Raw genomic sequence first — 23645 nt, forward strand, 5'->3', positions numbered from 1 at the left:
ATTTATTTATTGGTTCTTTTTTTCACAATACAAAAATCGTACAGAACAATTCAAGTTTCATAAATAAGGGGAAATGGACATGATCGGACGGAGGATGCGTTTATGACCGCCTTTTGTAAGATACATTCTTTGGACTTTATGTAATGTTTTAATGTAAAATATATAGACCAGCTGGAGTTCTCCCAAACAGGCTAGGCTCTGATATTTGATTATGCTTTTAAATAGGGAAGAAAATGAGGATTGGATGATTGAACTATTCAGTCCATCAAATTTCGATTCCAGTATTGTATAGAAACTTTGGCAGATTTAAAATGATAAAGCCAAAAGCTTAAACAGTATTACTTCGAAACTAATGGAAAGGACTATTTTCATTTTCGTGTGTTTTCCGACAAAAATGAGAAATAAATAACAATTGCTTGATTCTCCACATGAGTTTAGATCATAAATCCTACATTAAAAAAAAAAACTTCAAAACAAATTTAAATATTATGCATAATGTACAAAACATAAACGATATCATAAGACTTTGGTTAATCTGTGGAGATGCCAAACCTTGACATCATCTTCAAAACAGAAGAAATGAAAAAAGAAAATAATACAAAAAAAAAGAACTCTTAGAGAACCGGTTTTAAATATTGTTGGCATTTATGAGACAAAGAGCCCATCATTAATAACCACCATTATTCATTATTGTATGTTATTTTAAAGCATGTGAATAATACAAAAAAAAGACACAATAAAGAAGGTAAAGTGTAGTATCTTGAGTCGTTTGAATCTTGAATTATTCGTAATTTCTTAAAAGATAGTACCTGGATGACCGAGCTTTGTTCGTTATTTTTTTTGTTGGGAAATCCAAGAATAAAGTTTCCAAGTTAAAACGACGGTTTCTAAAAGTAAAACCTGCTAGATCGATTTTTCGCCCTCGTACCTAAATCCTTGCAAACTAAATTTCATGAAAATCGTTGTAGTCGTTTCCGAGATTAAAGTTTCCGAGAAAAAACGACGTTTTCTAAAAATAAAACCCAGCTAAATCGATTTTTGCCCCAAAAACTCCCTACATACTAAATTTCATGAAAATCGTTGTAGCCATTTCCGAGATTGCAGTTATCTTCAGTTCGTTTTTGCCTCAACGTATCCACCTTCGCGTTCCATACCCTTCATTGTTCCCTTACGAAATTCTTTAAATAGACTCATACATATCTCGAGAGTGTTTTCTTGAACCGTTTCTTTTATTATCTGTTCTAGTCGACATTTCTAAACGACCATTAACATTCCTGTTGAAGTTTTTCATTCTTTAAAATGTGAAAAACTGCTAATACAATCTATATCACGGCAATTTTAATCATAACCTTAAATGTTGAGGAGATAAAGTTTGAAAAACACACCGTCATGTACCTTGGTTCAAACAACTTGGTGTACCACATTTTCACCGCATTAATCAGATTGTTATACCATGTATACAGGGCGTTCTGTTATTGACTGCAGATCGTCAGCCTACAGAATAAGCTCATAAAGACGAAGGAAAAAGTCATTTACCAATTTTGGATTTGAGCCCTAATTTGGGCGCTACAGGTATGACAAAAATTGATAAATTTGTAAATTCACTGGCTATCATTCGATAAAAAGTAGCCAATGATAAAAAGTAGATATTAATAAATGTCATTTGATAATATTCAACTAAAGAAGGGGTATGAACTGATTTCAATTGGCTTATATTATTTTGAAAAAAAACATTTAAAAAATACTATTTTATTATTCCATTGGTTTGATCAATTCCCACTTTTTTTTATTATTATATTTTTTCTTGAAAACATTCGATTCTTAGTAAAAAAACAAATTACGTCACAAAAAGAGTTTTTTTAATTTAGCGTAAATAAACAAGAAACGCCTTCTTTGTGACGTAATTTGTTTTTTTACTAAGAATCGAATGTTTTCAAGAAAAAATATAATAATAAAAAAAAGTGGGAATTGATCAAACCAATGGAATAATAAAATAGTATTTTTTAAATGTTTTTTTCAAAATAATATAAGCCAATTGAAATCAGTTCATACCCCTTCTTTAGTTGAATATTATCAAATGACATTTATTAATATCTACTTTTTATCATTGGCTACTTTTTATCGAATGATAGCCAGTGAATTTACAAATTTATCAATTTTTGTCATACCTGTAGCGCCCAAATTAGGGCTCAAATCTAAAATTGGTAAATGACTTTTTCCTTCGTCTTTATGAGCTTATTCTGTAGGCTGACGATCTGCAGTCAATAACAGAACGCCCTGTATATGAAATATACATAGTATATTAAGTTTCGTCCCAAGTTTGTAACGCTTAAAAATAATGATGCTAGGGAAAAAATTTTGTCATAGGTGTTCATAAAATCACCTAATTAGTCCATTTCCGGCTGTCCGTCCGTCTGTGGACACGATAACTCAAAAACGAAGAAAGATATAGAGCTGAAATTTTTACAGCGTACTCAGGACGTAAAAAGTGAGGTCAAGTTCGTAAATGAGCATCATAGGTCAATTGGGTCTTGAGTCCGTAGGACCCATCTTGTAAACCGTTAGAGATAGAACAAAAGTTTAAATATAAAAAATGTTAATTATCAAAAATTAAACAACTTTTGTTTGAAACATTTTTTCGTAAACATCACTGTTTACCCGTGAGGGCGCCAATTATGCGGAAATTTTATAATATGTACTATACTTGATTATCAGTTATGTATGTGTCACATGTTTGTATGTGTTATGTTATAATGAAATCAACACTGACTATGCATGGTATTTCAACAATTAACTCAGTCAATTATTTGTTTTCACTTGTTTTGGGCTTAATATAGCACAAAAACTGTAAATTTTGAACTCAGGTACTACACTCTGCTCTATAATATTCTAAATATTTAGAATAATGTAAGCAACATGGTAAATAGTGGTAGGGATTTGGTGAAGTGACTCAAACTGTAGAAGAAACAGGTAAGTTGCATTCTTACGGGAGCACCCTACTGCCATTACGCATTCGACTGGCTGGTCTAAGTATTAACCCAGCAACAACAACACACACAAGGAGTATGTGAAGTTTTTTTTTTAAATAATAATATTCTTGTGAAACCGGTGTTGTCCAATATATTGTGTTCAGTGTGTGTCGTCGTCCACGTCCGTTCACTGACACATCGATAAAGTATCTAAAGAATTGTACCCACAATATTGGACTTTGTTATGTATCTTTTACTGTAAAAACCCGAATAGCGGTAAAAGTTTGAATTTAAATGATGTACAAGCACCAATTGACAATTTTAAATAAAAAGCTTGATTTTTTTTATATGAAGTTGTACTAAGTCTAAATCAACCCCGAAAATTTTGGGGGGAGGTTGAAGTGTTACCTTCATTAAAAATTTTAAGAAACCTCCGATACAAAATCAAGTCTGATCGATTCGAAGAAATGAAGATATTTTGATTTTTTTTGTTGAAAGATAATATGATTGAGAGTGTTGTTAGCTATGTTCCAAGTTCGAGTTAAGAGTTCCGTACCCGATAGCCACTAGAAAACAGTTGAAGATCTTCAAACGGCTAAGCTAATATAACCTAACCTATCAATCAAAAATCAAATACAGAAAGTGAATCGGTAAAAATACTTAGATATCATCACGTTGGAATGTTACGAAACTTTAAACTTCGCTCCTTTTTTTTTCTTCTCCCTGTCTATTATTAACAATAATTTCATTTTCCAATCACAGATGGCACTCGTGTAATAAAATTTAACAATAGTTCTATTTCTCATTCGAAGAGGACACTTTATTGCTATTTAGCACAATCAATTATAAACATTTATAATTTATATATAAATTTTGTTTCAGTATAAAGTCCTGGGTTCCCCGATCCATACATTTTTGTATTGATTCCCAATTATCGAGAATCTACTGTTTTTCATTCCTTCTAAAATGAGCTGCATGTTTTCGCGTTGTGTAATTTTCCATTTCGTTTTCGAAATATGCAGGAAACATTTCAAATTTTATCATTCTCGTTATATTTAGAGAATACCCTGAAAAAGAACATTTTTAACAATTTTACACTTTTTTTATTGGAATTGGTTAGAAATCGGACTTGAACAGTGTTACAATGAATTTGGATTTTTTGAAATAAAATGTATAAATTTTTAGAATAATGTTTCTCTTGTAATAATCTTCGTTTTTTTTTTCTGTTTGAAAATAGAATATTTTAAAAACAGCGGTATTGGGAACATGTTTTATAAAAGTTAAATATATCAAAGTCTATGGTAGAAAAAGTTAAATTTGTTGAATTAGATTTTTATAAAATCTTAAAGGTATTAGCATAAAAAAATATTGATTCGTATTTCTAACTCCACTGTCGTGTTCAATTGACCATTTTTCGCTAATTGTCAGTATCGGATAAGCCACGTTGGAAGAGTAGCAAATTCTACGGGAGATTTTTGCCGATGTCCATACTCAATAAAAGCACACTTGGTTGGTTATTTTAAACTTTATTGATCCTTCTTTAATGGAACTCAGTAAGGTAGAATTAGGGAATCAAGATCTGGATAAAACTCGGTGTACTCTATTCTTTCTGATGCGCCTAGTAAGATTGTGTACCTTTTAAGCTCTTTCAATCAGAGGAGGATAGCTTTAGTTTCAAGTTCTTTATTTTTTAGAATCTGTAATACCACGTTGGTTCTTCGGCACAGTTCTCGGGCTTGAGCTGTTGTTGTTTAATACGAACGTAGATGGATAGCCTTGCGCCTGTTGGCACATAATTTTGGCCTACTATACCTTAAGGATAATTCATCTCTGCTTCCAATTAACCCTTTGCCAATTGTGTCAGAAAACATTCACAATACAAATAATACTTAAAAGAAACATCAATCTTGATAACGAAACCCTAGAATAATTTATTACCCATTAACGAAAATAAATGTTGGGACACAATTTTAGAATAAAAATTAAAGTAATAAAAAGGTCTGCTCTTTTCTTTGTACATTTTAATTCAAAATACTGGTTCACACACAAACACAAAAGTGAAGACATTGTGGGGATATTATGAATGTATAGCCTGGGCCGTTTGGCTACTGTGCATTGCTGGAGGCTACCTTCTGTACAAAAAAAAACACATCGTTTCATTTATAACTATTTTGTTAACTTATGGTTTAAGAGCTAGCAACGTCATAAAAAACGTAATTTCAAGATGGCTTGGATCCTTCTCATTTTATTGAGAATTAAGTAGGAACTAGTAGGAAGTATGCCTGGAATATTAAAACGTTTGGTGGCATTTACTACATTTTTTTATGATCATAAGTAACATCTTTTTCCAGAATTTCAACTCAATTCCTTAATTTTTCGAAAAGTTATCAGAGAGAAGTTGAAAATATGAAGTTACTGCGGTTTTCTTGAGATTTTTAGGATATTTTGCTATGCTCATGGTTCGATAGCAAGCAAGGTCGATGCAAAAATTCATAATAAACAATTATTTTTGCCTCAATCAGTAGAAGCAGGGATATTCAAGAAAACGTCACCAAATAAAACAATGTAGAAATAAATTTTCCCAGAACGTGTGCAGAAGGTCGTGCGAATCGTTTCGGAATCGAAAAATTTCTTTTCTGTACTTTTTACAACGAAAGAAAAAAAAAATTAACCTTCTCCACAAAATTTTCCGAATTGATTATCAAAATCCGGTAGATTTACCCAACTAAAATTAAATCTCATACATTTCGTTAAAATAAATAAAATTACAAAGATAAAAAATTGACTAAAATAATAGTCCGCCAAGACGGATAAAGTCAAAAGACAATTATTTATTGTACTGTAAAATTGCAGTGTACTATCCGATCAACCTTAAGTCTTAAAATAAACTCTCGTTGCCAGCACTTGTACTATTACTTTAACCAGTACTCTCATCACAATCTTCTGCCTCATAGCTTAAAGTTAGATAGATACTAAATATTGGAATATGAGTTTTATACTGGTTGGTTTTAAGTTTTTAGCTACCGAAATACCGAATACTATTATTTTTTTGATAGACAGTTTTGATGCGTTGTTGTATGAGTCAACTATAGCCAAGCAAAGCGTAGAAGATAGAAGTATTATTTCATCATATCAAATATTTTGAAAACATTCGCTTCTAAGTTCCGTTTTAGTTAAATACCTTTTTTCTTTACATTCTTTTTTTAATCTAACATCTTTATAAAAATGAATCATAATACTTTTTTTTTGTGTTGGTTAATTTTTAATTAATTTTTCTGGTCGTATACACAATGATCGTTTCTAAAATATAATAACCTTGGATTATGAATAAATTTATCGAGTGATTGAATGACCCCACAAATTGTTTGTTTTCCGGGTTTAATGCTATGAGAATTGTCCAAACTTGTTAAGGTTTGTTCTAACGTCTAGACTTTGAATTAAAGAAATAGCAAAAAAAAAACTATTTTTAATTTTATCTGATTTGATGCTGTTCAAAAATTTACATCTATGTGTCTTTTAAGGAGGTAATCAATAATCAATGAATCTTTGATTGGTATGAATTTGTTGGATTTAGGAAGAGATTTTCAAATACGTTCCTTTGTACGGATATACAGGGGATTTTTAAATTCCTCTTAAACTTCCTGCTATCCTTGATAATAATAAGAGAAAAGAGTCAAGAGCAATTAATACCACCGAGAAAATTAAAAAAGCAATGCGATATCGAAAGCTCCTTTTTTAAGGAATAAATTTATTTAATGTTTTACGTTTCGGGGAGAGACATAATAATGGAAAAACATCCAAAATATCGAACAGTACTCGCTGGTATAATTAGATTAATTTCACTATCTCCCGACTTCCCGGAACTTGGTGGTGGAAACCGTAATAGTTAGGCACCTGAAATTTTGACAGAGTGTGTTTATATGCGGATTAAGCCTTGTAATGTAATATCTTGTACGATGGTACGGAATCCTTCGTGTGTGAGTCCGCCTTACGATTATCACACTCACCTTATTTTCTGGCGTATTAACAGATAGAAGGTTTTGGGCACCTCTTTTCTAGTTTTGCGTCTATGGAATTCATTTTCATAAGATATTCTTCTATCGAAATTAATTAGAATTTAATACTGGGAAATAGTCAACAGAAAAACTTTCTGTACTCCTTTCTAATAAACACGGGCGTATCAAAAAGGGGGAAAATTTCTGTTTCATCTTTATCTAAACTCGATGAAATTAACGGATGTATTTTTATCTTCAGTAAACGAAAGAAATATAATTAATAGGGTCGTTTTTTGAGGGATAGAATACTTTGCGTTACTTTTTGAATTTTGGTTAATATTTCCTTCCCGTGCAATCTGTCGTTTTCAAGATATGATCGTTTTTTCTAAACGATGATCACAAATTTTTAGGCCCTTTTTATAGAGGATTTTATGTTTTTTAAATCGAAAAAAACCACTATTTTTTATTTCAAATAGTTTTCCAGATATTTACAAGTATTTCTGGACATAAATGATCCAAAATTTTTATGTTAGGGTCTCGATAGAGATGTGTGTTAGCTTGTATTACTGGATTATCAGCATTAAATGCTATATGTCTACAAAAGTTTGGAAAAAGTGAAAGTTTGGCATACAACTTTTTCTCAGTAGTTTCGTGTTAAAAAGTTATTTTAATTAAGGATAAATTTAGGATTAATGTTTTGAAAGACTTCCAGTCGATTTCTTTAGTGGCATAAAGGTCAAAGTGACAGAAAATGTTCGACTCGTTACACAAATTCGATTCGGATTCACAAAGATTACTACACTAAAACTCTCTATGTTTAAATTTCTGGAATACGTCTATGGATTTATTGGTATAATTGGATCGATCTTGGTATATATAATATACGAGTTTTATGGTTTTTTATATCGTTACATGGAATCGTATTTTCTAAAACGTGTTGAAGAAATATGTATAAATTTTTATTTTTTTTCTCGTTTTTTTACATATTTTTTTGTGTGTAAAATAATTCTATAATATGTACAGTATTTTTCTACTTTTTTGAATAAATTATATTCTAAATAGAAGAATGTTTTTAACATAACCTCTGAATGTGTACAGAGTTTTATAAAATTATTTTAAATCTTGCATATTTTTCATTATTTCTTAATCTATTAGTTTTAATCTAATCATGAATCCTTTCTAAATTAGCGGAGATTAGCCATAATCGTATTTCATTACTTTAGAAAGCCAGTACATCAATATGGTTTACTTAAAAAAATTGTTTGGACTCCAAGAATCATCTACCATCTATCCCCATGGACTTACATTGGCTGTCCACGAAGGACACACTTAGGCTATAGAGCCCATTGTAATACCATGTGTTTTACCACCTTTCCGCTGATAATTACATTTATCAGCTCCTCAATTTCAGAGGCTGAGTGCACCTCCTTCATGCATATACCATGCACTACACCAGCTCATCACAACTATTAATTAAATTAATTTTGTTGCGACGGTGGGAATCGAACCCGCTGCCCTATGCATACCGCGGACGGACTTGGTTACGCCTTAACCCCATGGACTAAACAAACAAAGAATCATAGAACATATCCATCTATTTATATCATTCATACAACTCTAGTTCATAAGTCAACTTGTACAAATTCCCTTTTTCTGTCATTTATAAAAAAGGGAATTTAGATCATTATATGTTCTAAGGTAATGTTTATACACACTTCGCCATTTCATATTTAAATCAGTAGAGGTCAGCTAAGTATTTTGGAGTTTGAAGTGCGAATATTATTAATATTTTCGCTGTTTATTAAAATACCTATTATTTTCCTCCTAGATAGTAATCCGCAGGCAGGGGCTTAGAAATTTGGTGCCTCTAACATCTATCAATCAAGACTTTTTTCAGTCGTCGTGAATCTACCGTCTACCCTTTATCGGCGAATATTTTATCACTATTTTTTAACCCTCGTTAATCTATCGTCTTGCTCTTTTATTAGCACCCTCAACAAAATCTTTTATTACGCTGGGCTCGTGAGACCTTAGTTTTCCATTAACGGCACACGGATTATTGCCACCCTAGACACATGACTATAATAGCTGTATGCTAAATCCGGGAGTAAACTTAATTTGTATGTTTAGTATTGAAATTTAAATCAGCAACTGTGTGGTGGTACCATTTAGGCAACTTGGAAAAGGAATACACGTTAAATAAACCCTCAAGTGTTGTTTTGTTACTGTTGGACCCACACGTGCAAGATTAGCAACTGAGCAAGATTACGAGCTTAAAAGTCAATAATATTCGTCTTTCTAATTCGATCTTAACGAGTCCTATTATATATAGAAGGAAAATCTATCAATCATTAATAGTTTACGAACTTCCAGTACATCATCTAAGTATATAAACAACCAGTTACCATAGTAACAAATAGTGCACATAGCAACACTAAAAAGAAAAAATTATTATAAAAAGGCATATTCATAGGTTGATAGCGTAGCGTATACGTATAGATCGCACATTTATACTCACTCGTATAAGTATAATAAGACTTCTTTGAATATAAAAAGCCTCTGTATATGCATGCATCTACCAAAGGAACAATAAGGTAACATTTTATTGCCACATAGTTCTGGTAGGTACATAATATACTTACATTCACAAAACAGGCTTTTATTTCACATTTTTATAAGCCTATTTTGCTTGTGAGTCATACTATAATAATATTTATTATATAATACACTTACAAATAAAAAAAACAGAGTTTTTTTTAAATGACAGAGCGCTTTTTATTCGAATTAAAAAGAAAAATTAGCACTGCGTACCCCAAATGTAATATGTATCAATGGTGTGTTTTTTAAATTGACAGAAAAATAATAAGCTACTTTTTATTTTTCTATTGAAACAATTTTCCTTAAATAAAACTACATTTAACCGGAGATATCATATAATCGTAAACGATTATAGCCAGTATCTCAGAAATTACCCATCTAATCGCAAACGCATTCAGGAAAAACTTTAAAAAATACAATTCAAAAAGTTTTTTCTGTTTGCTGACTGATTGAGCCCCTATCTATTTTTTCAGCCAGTCTCTAAAGTCAGTTTCCTGATTTAGCGTTGCGGACTATCAAAACCCGTCAACCACCAATCCATACGATCTCACCTTTCGATTAAACTGGTCCAACCCTTACTGGAATCAGTTCAAACTTGAGACAGGAGCTATATTTTTTGCACTTTATCGAAATCAAAGTCTCTTGTTTTGAGATGAGAACGCGAAATACCTATGAAATTTTCAGTATATCTAAAACTAGCTGTGAACTACCCGCTTTGCTGGGCAACATCCCCACTTGCACCCCTCCCACCACATTTCCTTGCGTGGGATAACAGTTTTGTAATGTACACGTCATGCTCTTTTATTTGATACCCCACTTAGGTATATTTGTAAATATTCGATAATTCCTTCCCACTTTCTCGCAACACCTTTCTACCCTCCGAAGGTTAAAAGTAGATAAAAACAATAGATCTTTGAAGCTGGTTGTATATCGTGTCAATATTTTAGCTTAATCGATGCACAACTTTTTTATTTTTTTAAGCATATCCCTTTTAACCCCTATTTCAACCCCTTACTCTTCTATAATATGGATGTATTATACATAAAAACCTTCCTCTTGAATCACTCTATCTATTAAAAAAAACCGCATCAAAATCCGTTGCATAGTTTCAAAGATTTAAGCGTACAAAGGGACATAGGGACATAGGGACAGAGAAAGCGACTTTGTTTTATACTATGTATTGATATTGATGACTCACTAAAACTATACTTGGCCGGTTATATATAATATGCTTAGACTGCTAGGCTATTTGAGAAGTTGAGTATATGAAAAGCGATAAAAAATCTTAGATCCCTCGAGATTCCAGTTATCCAGATTTCAATACGTTTTGAAGTAAGTAATATACTTTTATTTGTATATGCAAACTGTTGGAATTTCTTTAGTTGAAAGTATAACAAAGGAAACATCATATGAAATAACTTAAACATTATTTAGTTTTACGATAATATAATTGTATGGAGACATTTCGATATGTTTTGCATTAAATTACTACGGCCAACGACCCCAAAAGTCAGCAAACAAGTAACCACAAGAGACAAGAGTATAAAGCTAACTAAACTAACTAACTTACTATCCACCAAACCATTATTATGAATGCATAAGCACACCCACCGCATGGATGGATGGATGGCATTGCTGGGCTGCGCTATGCGTTTTAATATCAAAAGACTATGAATATGAAGATGATGACCATACACGATTCACTTTGTTTAAAAAAAAAACCAGTGTTGAATCTTATGAATGCAATAATATTGTCGCTATCGTCACATACTTTTATAAAATGCATCATGTATGCATGCACAGACCGATGATCTAGTGACTAATCTAGGTAATATTGGGTTTTTCAGTTAAGGTTTCAGCGCCATAATGTCAAAAACTCGTAGCGCAAGAGCTGCGTTAGCAAAGCAAACTCTCTCAGAGATTGAAAAAATACCACATTTTTTTAACATCGAATATTGCATTTTTACTTTAATTTTTTGCTTAAAGCTGATACAAAATACAAAAAACGAGAAAAATGGTGGCAGACAAAACTTTATGGAGTTTCCTAAGGAAAAAAAAGGGAATCCTAACCGGATAAACTCAAGTGCGATTTTCTTGTTACAACATGTACTTTTATGGAAAAATAGTTTCAGATACCAGACTATTAGTATGAAGGTTATTTGAAATCAAGTGTGGAAGATGCCTCAAAAAATTCTGTAAAATAAAGTAAGTGAAAACTGAAAAAAATTTCTGCCACTTGCCAAATAACTTCTGTAACGACCATACAAACCTTACACAATACTGGCAGACAATTTGTTTTAGTTTCGGTTAGGTTAGGCTAGGTTGGGCTAGGTTAGCTAAATTATTAAATTAATTTTTACCTCCAGGTTAAAAGCTACACGCAAGCGAAGTTGCTGTTAAAAACTAGTTACATAATAATTATCACTTTTATATTTGTGTAACGTTTTTTCTTGAAATGACAAATTAACAAATCATAATTTTCAAATTTGTTAATAATAATTTTTTTTTTATTTACTGTTAATATTATCGCCATTTAGCTACGTAGTTGTTGTAAGGCCATGTTGAAAACTAAATAATATAAATACATGTATAAGAAATACTAAATATTTTAACTCGTGAAAACTGCGAGAAAACTCTTTTAAAAATTGCATTTAACTGCTCAACTAAGCGGCGATGTCGTTAGTTAATAATGTTTTTTAGTATGTGTACAGCTTTAAATACAGTCAAACTTGGCTAAGTGAAACCTGAATAAGCAAGAATGACCACCTTTGTATCTCTATAAGCGAAAAACCTTGCTTTAGTGAAAAACATTGACAAGCGATAAAATCTCGATCTCTTGAAGTCACGCTTATTTAGGTTCGACTGTACTTCAAAATATACAGTAAATTATTAAAAAAAAAGTAAGGATTAATGCTGTTACCATGTTGAATGATTGCTACTTGGTACAAAAACAAAAATTAACTGGTGCTGATCATTAACTTAAAATCATGCACTGCCTCACCGCCCGCATAAAAACAAAAGATTAAACATTTATTAGTCGGTAAAATAGAGAATATCTCATTGATTTCATATAATAATAGAGTAAATATATTAAAGAATAGTGCATTCTCTATAAGTTGAACTAATTAAAAAATCAAATTCAATTATCTAAGAACTATGTAAGTCCTATATTGTAATTTCTAAGGTAGGGGAGACTCGCCTATTGTGTACCGGTGCTTCATTCGTACCGGGTATACAAATTTAACACTCTATTAGCTTTGGACTGGGGTATTTTTTCCCTAAAATTCATAGTTTTTGAAAAAACTCTTACAAACTTTTATTCAAAGTATTTTTTTCTCTAAAATGCATAGTTTTTCAGAAAAATTAAAAAAAAAAACACATGTGATTATAATAAGGACACAGGGGAACTCACTGGCAGTCTTCTCTCTCGCTACGCATATCGCATCCACTCACAGCCTAGAAGACCCCCAGCGTTCTCTATCTGTATCTCTATGCTTTTGATTGGCCTATTTTTTCTTTAATATGCATAGTTTTCGAGTAAATTGTGGAAAAATGTTAATTTTCTCGAAATCACCCTTTTATTTTTCTGCAGATATGATCATTTTTTTTATTCTACAGGTAAAAAACTAAAAATTGGCATAGATGAGACTATAATTTTCGAAAAATTTTTGGTCGAAAACTGTGTTTTTAATTTTTTTTTGATAATTGTGTTTGTATTACTTAGAAAGTTCGAATTATAGTGACAGTAATATTACACCATATATATTTTGAGTGGATTCGTTTTTGGTAGGTACTGATGTGTATAGCGATCAATCAGCGGGATTCTAATTTCAAATATCACGCTGAGATTTGAAATAACACAATAATAATAATATTCATATACGATTGATTAACATTTTATTCTTTCAAGAGATGAAAAATGAATAAATCACTTGGACACAATAACAACAACAACAAAAAATTATTCTTTTTTTCGGTTAATAATTTTTTTTAACATATTTTGTTCGATTTGAATCATCAATATTATGGTAATGTGTAGGACCTCGAATCCGTTTTAAGGTCATCTTAAGATATTTGTATCTTTGTGGCAGCAACTATATGAAGGCAAAATTTAGGTTTTAGAACGCAAGCTACCGAAAAGAATGATTGTGCATGAGCACTTGTCTCCGACGAACTACTGGAGTCCGACTCCTTAAGTGTTGTATCGTGTACTGTGTCTGTCAGATTATTGTCAGTTTCAAACAATAGGTGATTTGTCTGTTTTACGTACAATGTAGTATAATTTATAGTTGGAAACCCGAAGAAAGCCGAAGACGTACGATGTAAGTTGGTTTAGTAGCTATGAAGTAGTCATTCTGTATCTGTGTGTAACAACTACACTATATGCTGTGTCCTTCAGATTATTGTCAGTTTCAAACAATAGATGCTTTGTAGCCAGTATACAAGTTTACAAGTTATATACACGCATTACTAGAAAGTCAAAGGGGCGCAACAAAAATGTAACGAGATCATTCGATTACTAGAATTTACTTCTCATATTTTTTTCATACATGCTTTTTATGAAAATCTCTTCTTAACGCAGCATCATTTACCTTGGATCACACAACTTACTTTAGAATTGGTCATCATGTATATAAGTAGACGTTTCACAAGTGACAACCAGGAATCTGTTAAAACTAATAGAAGTTGTTACTGGACGCTCAGATAAAATGAAATGTGTTTCCCAGGTACTGCACTTTCTGTTATTGCATATGAATGTTAATCGATTTTTTTTTAAAGACTCCTCCGTATCAATTAATATAAAAGGCCGATTGAAGTGTTTATGTATGATACTTCTGTACATGTAATACAAGAAATATGTTTTACAAGCAAATTATGAAAAATATTAGAGCTAACACGTGATAACAAGTCATGCGAATTACCTACTTAAGTAGTAAAATCCATGCATGACGATTGGGAGTCGAGGTTGTGTTCGCATTGCGAAATCCAGCCTTAAAGTATTAGCTCTTGCCTAAAACTTAACCAGGATCCATTTAATGTACTATTTTTTACTTAGGCTCCGTAAAATGGAGTGGAGTGGAGTTTTTCAGAGATTAAATCTTATTACCATTTTAACCAGTAATATTCACACAAAAACTTTGAAGTTTTATTACTGGTTTTTCCACTGTTTTCATTCGCTCTATTTTACGGTAACATTTTGGGGAACTACCACGGGTAAATTGGTAAATTACAAAATTCAAAATTTCTGTGGATTTATTAATAATTTCTTATCTCTTAAATAATTTCTTATCTCTAAAATTTGGTTTGGAAAGTATAAATATAAAAAAAAAATTTTTTTTGATGAGTTCGCATTAATTTTGTGGTTAAAATACGTGCTTCTTTTAACAAATTTAAAAATATTTAAAAATAAGACACATATAAGTTAAACAATTGAATCATTACTCAAGTAATTCGTGCAATTTTACGTATTCGTTGTGTGCGTAGTCATGGCAGGGACTATAAAATCGATGCCAGCACTTCCAGTGAAAAATTTTGGCGATAAAGGAGGCTGTTATGACTAATTTGCAATTCTTTACATGTTAATCTTATAGAAAATGTCAAATTCAAATTATTGAAAAACCTCTAATTAATTAAACTTAATGCATTAAAAATTGTGAAAATAAGAAATCAAATTGCACAAATACTATTTTTCAAATGTAAATTATCATAATTATTTATTTAAATTTGTGCGACAATAATATTAAATTTTCAATGTAAGTCATAAATGCAATCGATACAATTATATATGCATCCATACAAATTCTATAACTAAAGTAGTGTATCGTTACCATGGAAACTCCTCCAATAAAACTCACACACGCTGCGAATAAGTAGAAGGGTAAAAAATTTATTTGGAAAGAGATTTTCAAAGAACCTCATTTTTTAAATAAATATATAAAGAAGTTTTTACCATTAAAGAGACCTCAAGTTCTGTTATTTAATTTCTATATTTCTTTTAGGAATTTTGTTTGAAACTTTTTTCCATAAAGTTGATAGTTTCCGAGATATTGACCAAAAATCTTTTTTTTAATGTATTTACAGCGTTAGTTACTGAAACCCCAGCACTTCTGAGACTGTGCGTCATTAGAGTTTTAAACTAGATACTGAAAGAGTTTATATTTAACTAGATGCTGAAAGAGTTTGAAACTAGATGCTTTTTTCAATTATTTTGAGCGGTTTTGAAGCAAAACAAAAACGGGAATATTTAGAGATATGTCAAAAAAAATTAGTGAACAGTTGTTTGAACATTTTAATAGCGCTTAGCAAAGACATATGGTGTTAAAACCTTGCTTAGCAAAAAAAATTATTCGAATGCAATTTTAAACTAAATCATTAAAAAAAATTTTATATTCAACAGTTCATAATAATGGCAACAACTAAGAAAAAAAAAATTCGAAAATACAGACAGTAATAAAAAAAAAAGCAACATCCGATTCGAAATCATCTTCGTATGATGATGTTTAAATATATTAAATTTCAACGTGACTAACTCTTGAATCTTATTATATCTTCTTTTTTTTTTTTTAATAAGAATAAATTTACCTATATATTATTTTTAGTGTGTTGGTATTATTGATGTTTGTCTCAAAAGTTAGTTAGCCTGTCAGTTCTTTAGTCTTCGTCAATGGTCTGTAGATAAAACCAAGTTGCATTCTGTGTTTTTTTTTTCTGGGTTGAGAAACAGTACTTTAAAAGACAGTACTGTGCTGAGAAATCGTGCTTTTCTCATTTTTTTATTTCTATTTTATTCGTAGTTTAGCTGAATATTTGTATCAAATTTTTAACCGACTTCAAACAAAAACGGAGGAGGTTATCAATTCGACTGTATTATTTTTTTGTTTTTGTTTGTTACCTCAAAACTTTTGACTGGGTGCACCGATTTTGATGATTCTTTATCGGTTTGAAAGCTGTTGCTTCCCGTGTGATCCCATTTCATTTTGGTCTAGTTCTGACAACGACATCCATGAGAACACCATAAAAGTCTTAAATTTGCAGCAAGTATGCACGACAAGAGGACGAATAATTCAATATCAGGCCAACGGATTTCGATGATTCTTTTTTTAGTGACAAATTACTTAGTGTACTTTAGATTCACTAAAAATAAAAAAATAATAAATACTTTTAACAAAAAGAAAACCGACTTCAAAAGAAATTTTTTCCAAAATAAATTAATACGCACTAAAAAGTAAAAAAAATAACGATAATACAATGTAGTTAAAATTCTTGTTATTTTTGGAGTCGGTGTTTTTCTATAGAGGGTATTTTAAAAATTAACTCATTCAATTGTTTTTTTTCACTTGTTTTAGCAATCTTATTACGTATTGTAAACCTGTGAACCTTGTATGGTATCGTATATTATAATGTTTTGTTAAATTTTTGTTTAAAAATAATACCGCCCTATATTTATTTATCGATAATCAATCTGAAATGAGAATGGTTAAGTTGGAGGTTTCACGTCAAAAACTGTGAGAACTGTTCAGGTAAACTAAATACATTTAAACCGCAATATATACATATTATAAATATATAAACATGTGTACAAGGCAAATATGATTTCCTCTCTTTAAATTGACGTCTTGGTCTTATACATTTATTATTTTACAATGGCATTCAAATTTTTTAAAGTTATATAACCTTGAACATAATCTGAAACTATTATGTACTTCTAAAAAAAATTATCGCCCCCGGGTGGGCTCGAACCACCAACCTTTCGGTTAACAGCCGAACGCGCTAGCCAATTGCGCCACGGAGGCCTGTGCTAGACATACATATAAAAAAAAATTATTTTCATCGAAGTGTAGAAATAATTCCAATAATTTAAACTGATAAACATGAATTAACAAATAAGAAAACACTGATAAGAACATTGATTTTATTAGCTCATTAATGATACTGATATTTACACAACGAGTAGAAAAAATGGAACATTTACATTTCTTTATTCCCTAGCCGAAAATTTGGTCGTTCCGGCCACATGTACCCTTGGTAAGAGCGACTATTGTGGCTTCAATCTACAGCCTGTTTATCTCGAATATTTATCAATCATCGGGCTCTCGAAAATCAGGATTCTATTTCGTTTCATCTCTCGTTAACTTTTTTTCATATCGTCTCATCAGTGCCGGATTTACCTCTGACGGGGCCCCAAGCAACCTCAGGTTGCCCCCTTTGTAAAATACCCCCCCCCCCGATATTTCAAAATAATGAATAACTAGTTAATTTTGCATAATCAATATATTTTACAGTTAACTTATAATTTACTATCTAAATTACAACTTTTTTCTACTTTTCTCAGTCGCAAATTGATGAATAAATGATCGATATTGTTGACATGGATTTTTTCTTTTTTTCATGTGTTATTTTTATTTTTTTTTTCAAATTTTCGAATGTGTTTTCAAAATTTTCCATTTTTTTGGGCCCCTGTCCAAGCGGGGCCCCAAACAATTGCTTCCTTTGCTTCCCGGTAAATCCGCTACTGCGTCTCATTGATTACTTTTTTGCTAGTGTTATGTAACTATTGCAACTTTTGAATGACCTTATATTGGTACTAAATATACAATCATCAAAAAAATAGTGTAATATAATTTATGAACATTAATAGTAATCATTTTTAAAGAAATTATTCTTTAACATTTGTATAAATATAACAAATAAAATTTTTTTAAACAAACAAATATATATTTTATAAAGACGTGTCTCGATCTGGGAAAATGAGATAAGAAATACAGTTTTATGTATTTAATAAAAATTACAATCCTTCAACATATTTCACTTTATAATACAAAGGTGCCAAATGTTTTGAATTTAAAAAAAAATTCGCCCCCGGGTGGGCTCGAACCACCAACCTTTCGGTTAACAGCCGAACGCGCTAGCCAATTGCGCCACGGAGGCTTGTATTGAAATTGTAAAAATTTTTGTTTTTCAACGGTGTAAAAATTAATCATCATCAATTTATAAATGACATGCTTAAAATCAGAATTGCTGATTATAAAATTAATTTTATTACCTTATTTATTTGAATAATATTTATTAAAACACATTGATCAAAAGTTAAAATTTTCATTTGTTCAACACAAGCCTCCGTGGCGCAATTGGCTAGCGCGTTCGGCTGTCACCCGGGGGCGACAGTTTTTTTATGCGTTAAACACAATTTTATTTTATTTATGTGCTGTAATACATATCTGTGAAATTTTTGCGAATTTTTTATTGTTAATTTGTCTCGATTTGATTCGGATTCTCAATAAATATTCTAACTATAAAAATATGAACGAATTTTACATGAAACATTCTTTCGAAAATCAAATTAATAATAGTTCAAATACATGTTTATTCCAACGAAGTAAAACTTTTTGTGTCAAAATTCACCACATTTTTAACAATAATTTAAAATTAATCATCAAAATATAAAAAAGGTATTTTTAAAAGAATCGAATTTGCAAATAATGACTCATTCATTTTTAAAACTATTGAGTGTCCTTATAAAATTCCTATTAAATGTACAACATTGAAAATATATCATCAAATCGGTTTTCGATGTCTTAATGTCTGAATGTTTGTTACAATTTCACGCAAATACTACTAAATGGAATTTAATGAAACTTTACAATAATACAGCTCATATATCAGAATAACACATAGGCTTAAAATTTATAAAGATACTAGCAGGTATCGTTAGCTTCCCTGGGCGATTTCCAAACTACCGAGGGAGGGGTGAATTCAAGCTACGTAATTTTTTTGTCATATTTTTTTTGGCACAATGAAATTAATTATGGATATTTGTGCTGATGAGCATTGGGACTAATTCTCCGGGTCCCTTATTTAGATCCATCCTATATAAAATTTAAAAAGAAATAAGAATAAATAAAACCTAATTTTATACACATGATGTAGATTTTTTATAAAAAGAATAAAGAAATCTCATAGACTTTATTACTCTGAACTTATAGAATAGAGGTATATATTTTTTAAATGCATATCATTCGATAAAAAGGTGTCACAATAATACTTGATGTTAAATATTCTTGGAATTTATTACCTGTGTGTACCTGTGTAGAGTGCAATGCAGTACAGTGTACAGTGTGTGTTGATAATATTGTAGGAGTACTCGGGTAGTCATTACAATACAATATGAATAAATTTTTTGTTCCAAAAAGTACACTGTTTAATGATGTAATTGTAATACACTTCTCGTTCTAAAGGACCCCCGCACGGTAAGATAGGAAAATGCCTTTCAGTAAAACTCTTTCAAACCACCCCCAAGATGTTCTTCGGATCGCTCTGATCAAAAGCTCTCACGGCCATAAAATTTTTTAACAAGTAACTTTCGAGTTACAGGCAATCAAAGCTACACATATTATATTATAGTTATAGTATATGACTACCATCTTTATAATGGTGCATCTCACAACACAACCAACTAACAAGTGAACACTACATAAAACAACCATACTATCTTTTAAAGTTTTGGAGAAAATTGACGCCGAAGTTTATCCCTAATTTTCACCATTACGAGTAAACAATAATGTTTACGAAAAAATATTTCAAACAAAAGTTGTTTATTTTCTAATAAGGAATATTTTTTACAGTTAAACTTTTGTTGTATCTCTTAGTGTTTTCTATTATCAATGTTTTCAAGTGGTCATAGTGTCTGACAAATTCCTTGCTATTTCTTTTCGGACCGATAGCTTAAATATGGTGTTATTATGCTTATTTGAAAATGCAGTACTTTCAAAAAAAAGTCGTAGAGAGAAAGTTTGGTAAGCTCGCCAAAAGGAAGGCTCTCACGAGGTTTCAAGTATGTATTAATCATTTAACAAAATGAGTGCTATCCCGCGGGCTATCATAATTAAATTTCTTCTTTTTTTAAGAATTTTTTAGGAAAAAATATTCATGAATCAGAAAAATTTTTTTTTTTACTTTAAGAAACAATATCTTTCTGTATATTATCTCTCAAATTCTGGTAATTCAAGGCCGGACTTACACATCGGGCCACATGGGCCATGGCCCTAGTCGAGAAATTGATCGAAAGGTCAAAATATTTTTGCGTACTTGTGAATTTTATCTTAGTTATGGCGATATCCACGTATTACGTCACTATTGGGTGTATTCCTCTTTGTTTAGTTAGGAATTTTAAACGTTCATATCTTACAAAAAAAGAAAATAGCTGAAAAAAAGAACGGGTTTTTTTGCCATTACCCAAGAGCGACGCTTTGTGTTAATCCGGCTTTGCGTAATGCCCATATAAACGAATATCACTGTATAACATCACTAATAATAACTTTACAAATACACAAACGTTAAATGTGTATGAAACAATATGACAAAGAAATATAACATCACTACATACAAGTTGACATTATAATATTTATCACTGTTTGAATACCACTTTTTAAAATAGTGATAATACTTATTATATATAGAAAAGCTTTCATATATGTACGTTATAAGATATAACCCTTATAATATACACGCGTTGAAGTCTCCATTAAATAAACATATCCCATATATACATTTGTATGTTGTTATTTTATTATACCATGCATATATGAAATATACATAGTATATTAAGTTTAGTCCCAAGTTTGTAACACTTAAAAATAATGATGGTAGGAAAAAAATTTTGTCAAAGGTGTTCATAAAATCACCTAATTAGTCCATTTCCATCCGTCCGTCCGTCCGTCTGTGAACACGATAACTCAAAAACGAAAAAAGATATCGAGCTGAAACAGCGTACTCAGGACGTAAAAAGTGAGGTCGAGTTCGTAAATGAGCATCATAGGTCAATTAGGTCTTGGGTCCATAGGACCCATCTTGTAAACCGTTAGAGATAGAACAAAAGTTTAAATGTAAAAAATGTTCCTTATCAAAAATTAATCAACTTTTGTTTGAAACATTTTTTCGTAAACATCACTGTTTACCCGTGAGGGCGCCAATTAGGCGGAAATTTTATAATATGTACTATACTTGATTATCAGTTATGTATGAGTCACATGTTTGTATGTGTAATGTGATAAAGAAATCAACACTGACTATGCATGGTATTTCAACAATTAAGTCAGTCAATTGTTTGTTTTCACTTGTTTTATATCGAATTGGTAAATTTTTTGTGATAAATATCTATCTCCTGTTTTTCATTTCTTTTAGAAGATAAGACGAAGATACCTTTTTTTTGTAATGGAACTATTAATTTAGTTATTATGTTATTTAAAATTGGATATTAACTCTAAATATATTATATACTCGAGGGGATGTAGCAAAATTGACATGTTTTTTTGATAAAAACTAGATCGTTTAGACGCTAATGCAGTGGAATTATTCAAGGCAGTGCAATACTCTAAGACAGGCATGGGCGAGTTATTTTAAGTCGAAGTCACCATTGTTATAACTTTATTGTGTGTCTCTTTATCCAAGTCTGCATTGCTCATAGAAGAGGACGGACGCAAGACGGGTATACGCCTCTTCTACCTATCTCAGTTTCTCTAATAGTAATGAGATCGGTAGAAAAAAATGTTGTCTCTCTGTCTTACTCATATTTTTTGTTGTCACTGGTTAGGTTGCCACTGTGTTACTCACATTTTAGTTACAGAAGTCTGAGGGACTTCTCTAAGTCACGTTTGCCCATGTCTGCTCTAAGATATTCAAATAAGAAGGTAATTAAATAAAAAATACATTTTAGGAACAAGATTTTAATGGTACTAAAAAGTAGAAAATAATTTTTACTGTTTGTAAAAGCTGAACGTGCTTTATTTAAAATATCCAATTTTATAATTCATAAGAAAAAAATTTGATCTACTTTTTAGTACAATAATAGCTTGTCCCTAAACAGTCCTTAATTTCAGCTTGACATCTTTTTTCGTTTTTGAGTTATCGTGTTCACAGACGGACGGACGAACAACCGAAAATGGACTAATTAGGTGATTCTATGAACACCTATACCAAAATTTTGTTAATAGCATCAATATTTTAAAGCGTTACAAACTTAGCACTAAACTTAATATACTATGTATATTTCATATATACATGGTATAAAAATATAAATCTTTGATTTTAGACTATTTTTACTCTAAATTCACTGAAGTATAACTTCTTTAATATGTTTTGTTTTGAGTCAGGTATAAATTTTTGTACCTATATAAATGATTTAAATAAAGTTTGCATGTTTTATAGTTTTGTGTACAAATTTGACGCCAATTTAAGATGAAGGATATACCAATTAGGATCTAAGCAGATCAATGAGTCTGCAAAAAAATAAATCGATTCTCTTTTAAAATTTATTAGAATTTTTGTTTAGTTTATTAATCTTTACATATTTGTGAAATAAATATTTATTCTCACGCAAAGTATAATCTTGTAAGTTTGATACAAAAATGCTAGAAAAAATTAGTTTTTATCAATTAGGCATTTTTTTATCTAAAAAGAGATGTTTCCTAATTCGTACCAATACAGAGTTGCTGAAAACGTATACAATTTAAATATCTATACTAAAAATAGAAAATAAATTCAGGGTTCATTTTTTTACCTCAGAACTTTCGATTGGGTGAACCGATTTTGATGATTCTTTTTTATTTGAAGTCTGGGGCTTCCCGTGTGGTCTCAATTTAAATTGGCCCGGTTCTGACAATGGCATCCATGAGAAAACTATATAAGTCTTAAATTTACATTAAGTACACGCCAACCGATTTCGATGATTCTTTTTAAACCGACTTCAAAAAAGGAGGAGGTTCTCGATTCGATTGTATTTTTTTAAATCAAATGAACAATTGAGGGACTTTGACCTATAAAAAGTACACAAAAATCTGAAATAAATGTAAAAATTAGATTTCACTTGAAAAATGTGTAATTTGTACCTTGCTTATATGAGCAGTGTGAACTGTTTGTTTGTAATATATACACAAATGTTATAGCCACTTACAGAGACTAGAAGTGGCGAAAATCCTATATCACGATATCTAGAGGACGCGGGTTCGAGTCTCGGCTTCTGTATACTTTTTTCATTTCTATCTATTTGTTCAAATGAAAATACGTAGTGTGCGTTTTCCATTAAAGT

The 23645-nt window shown here is 30.8% G+C and overlaps 1 protein-coding gene and 2 non-coding genes across 3 annotated transcripts in view; all 3 read right to left on the reverse strand.

The window, feature by feature from the left end:
- Positions 1–23645, reverse strand: part of LOC123290449 (dedicator of cytokinesis protein 3) — an 88152-nt gene that overhangs the window by 16591 nt on the left and 47916 nt on the right. The window lies entirely within an intron of this gene.
- Trnan-guu lies at positions 17282–17355 on the reverse strand. The gene has a single exon. It is a non-coding gene; the product is annotated as a tRNA-Asn (tRNA).
- Positions 18417–18490, reverse strand: Trnan-guu. The gene has a single exon. It is a non-coding gene; the product is annotated as a tRNA-Asn (tRNA).

This window comes from Chrysoperla carnea, chromosome 1 (assembly GCF_905475395.1).
Source record: "Chrysoperla carnea chromosome 1, inChrCarn1.1, whole genome shotgun sequence".
Taxonomy (NCBI): Eukaryota; Metazoa; Arthropoda; class Insecta; order Neuroptera; family Chrysopidae; genus Chrysoperla; species Chrysoperla carnea.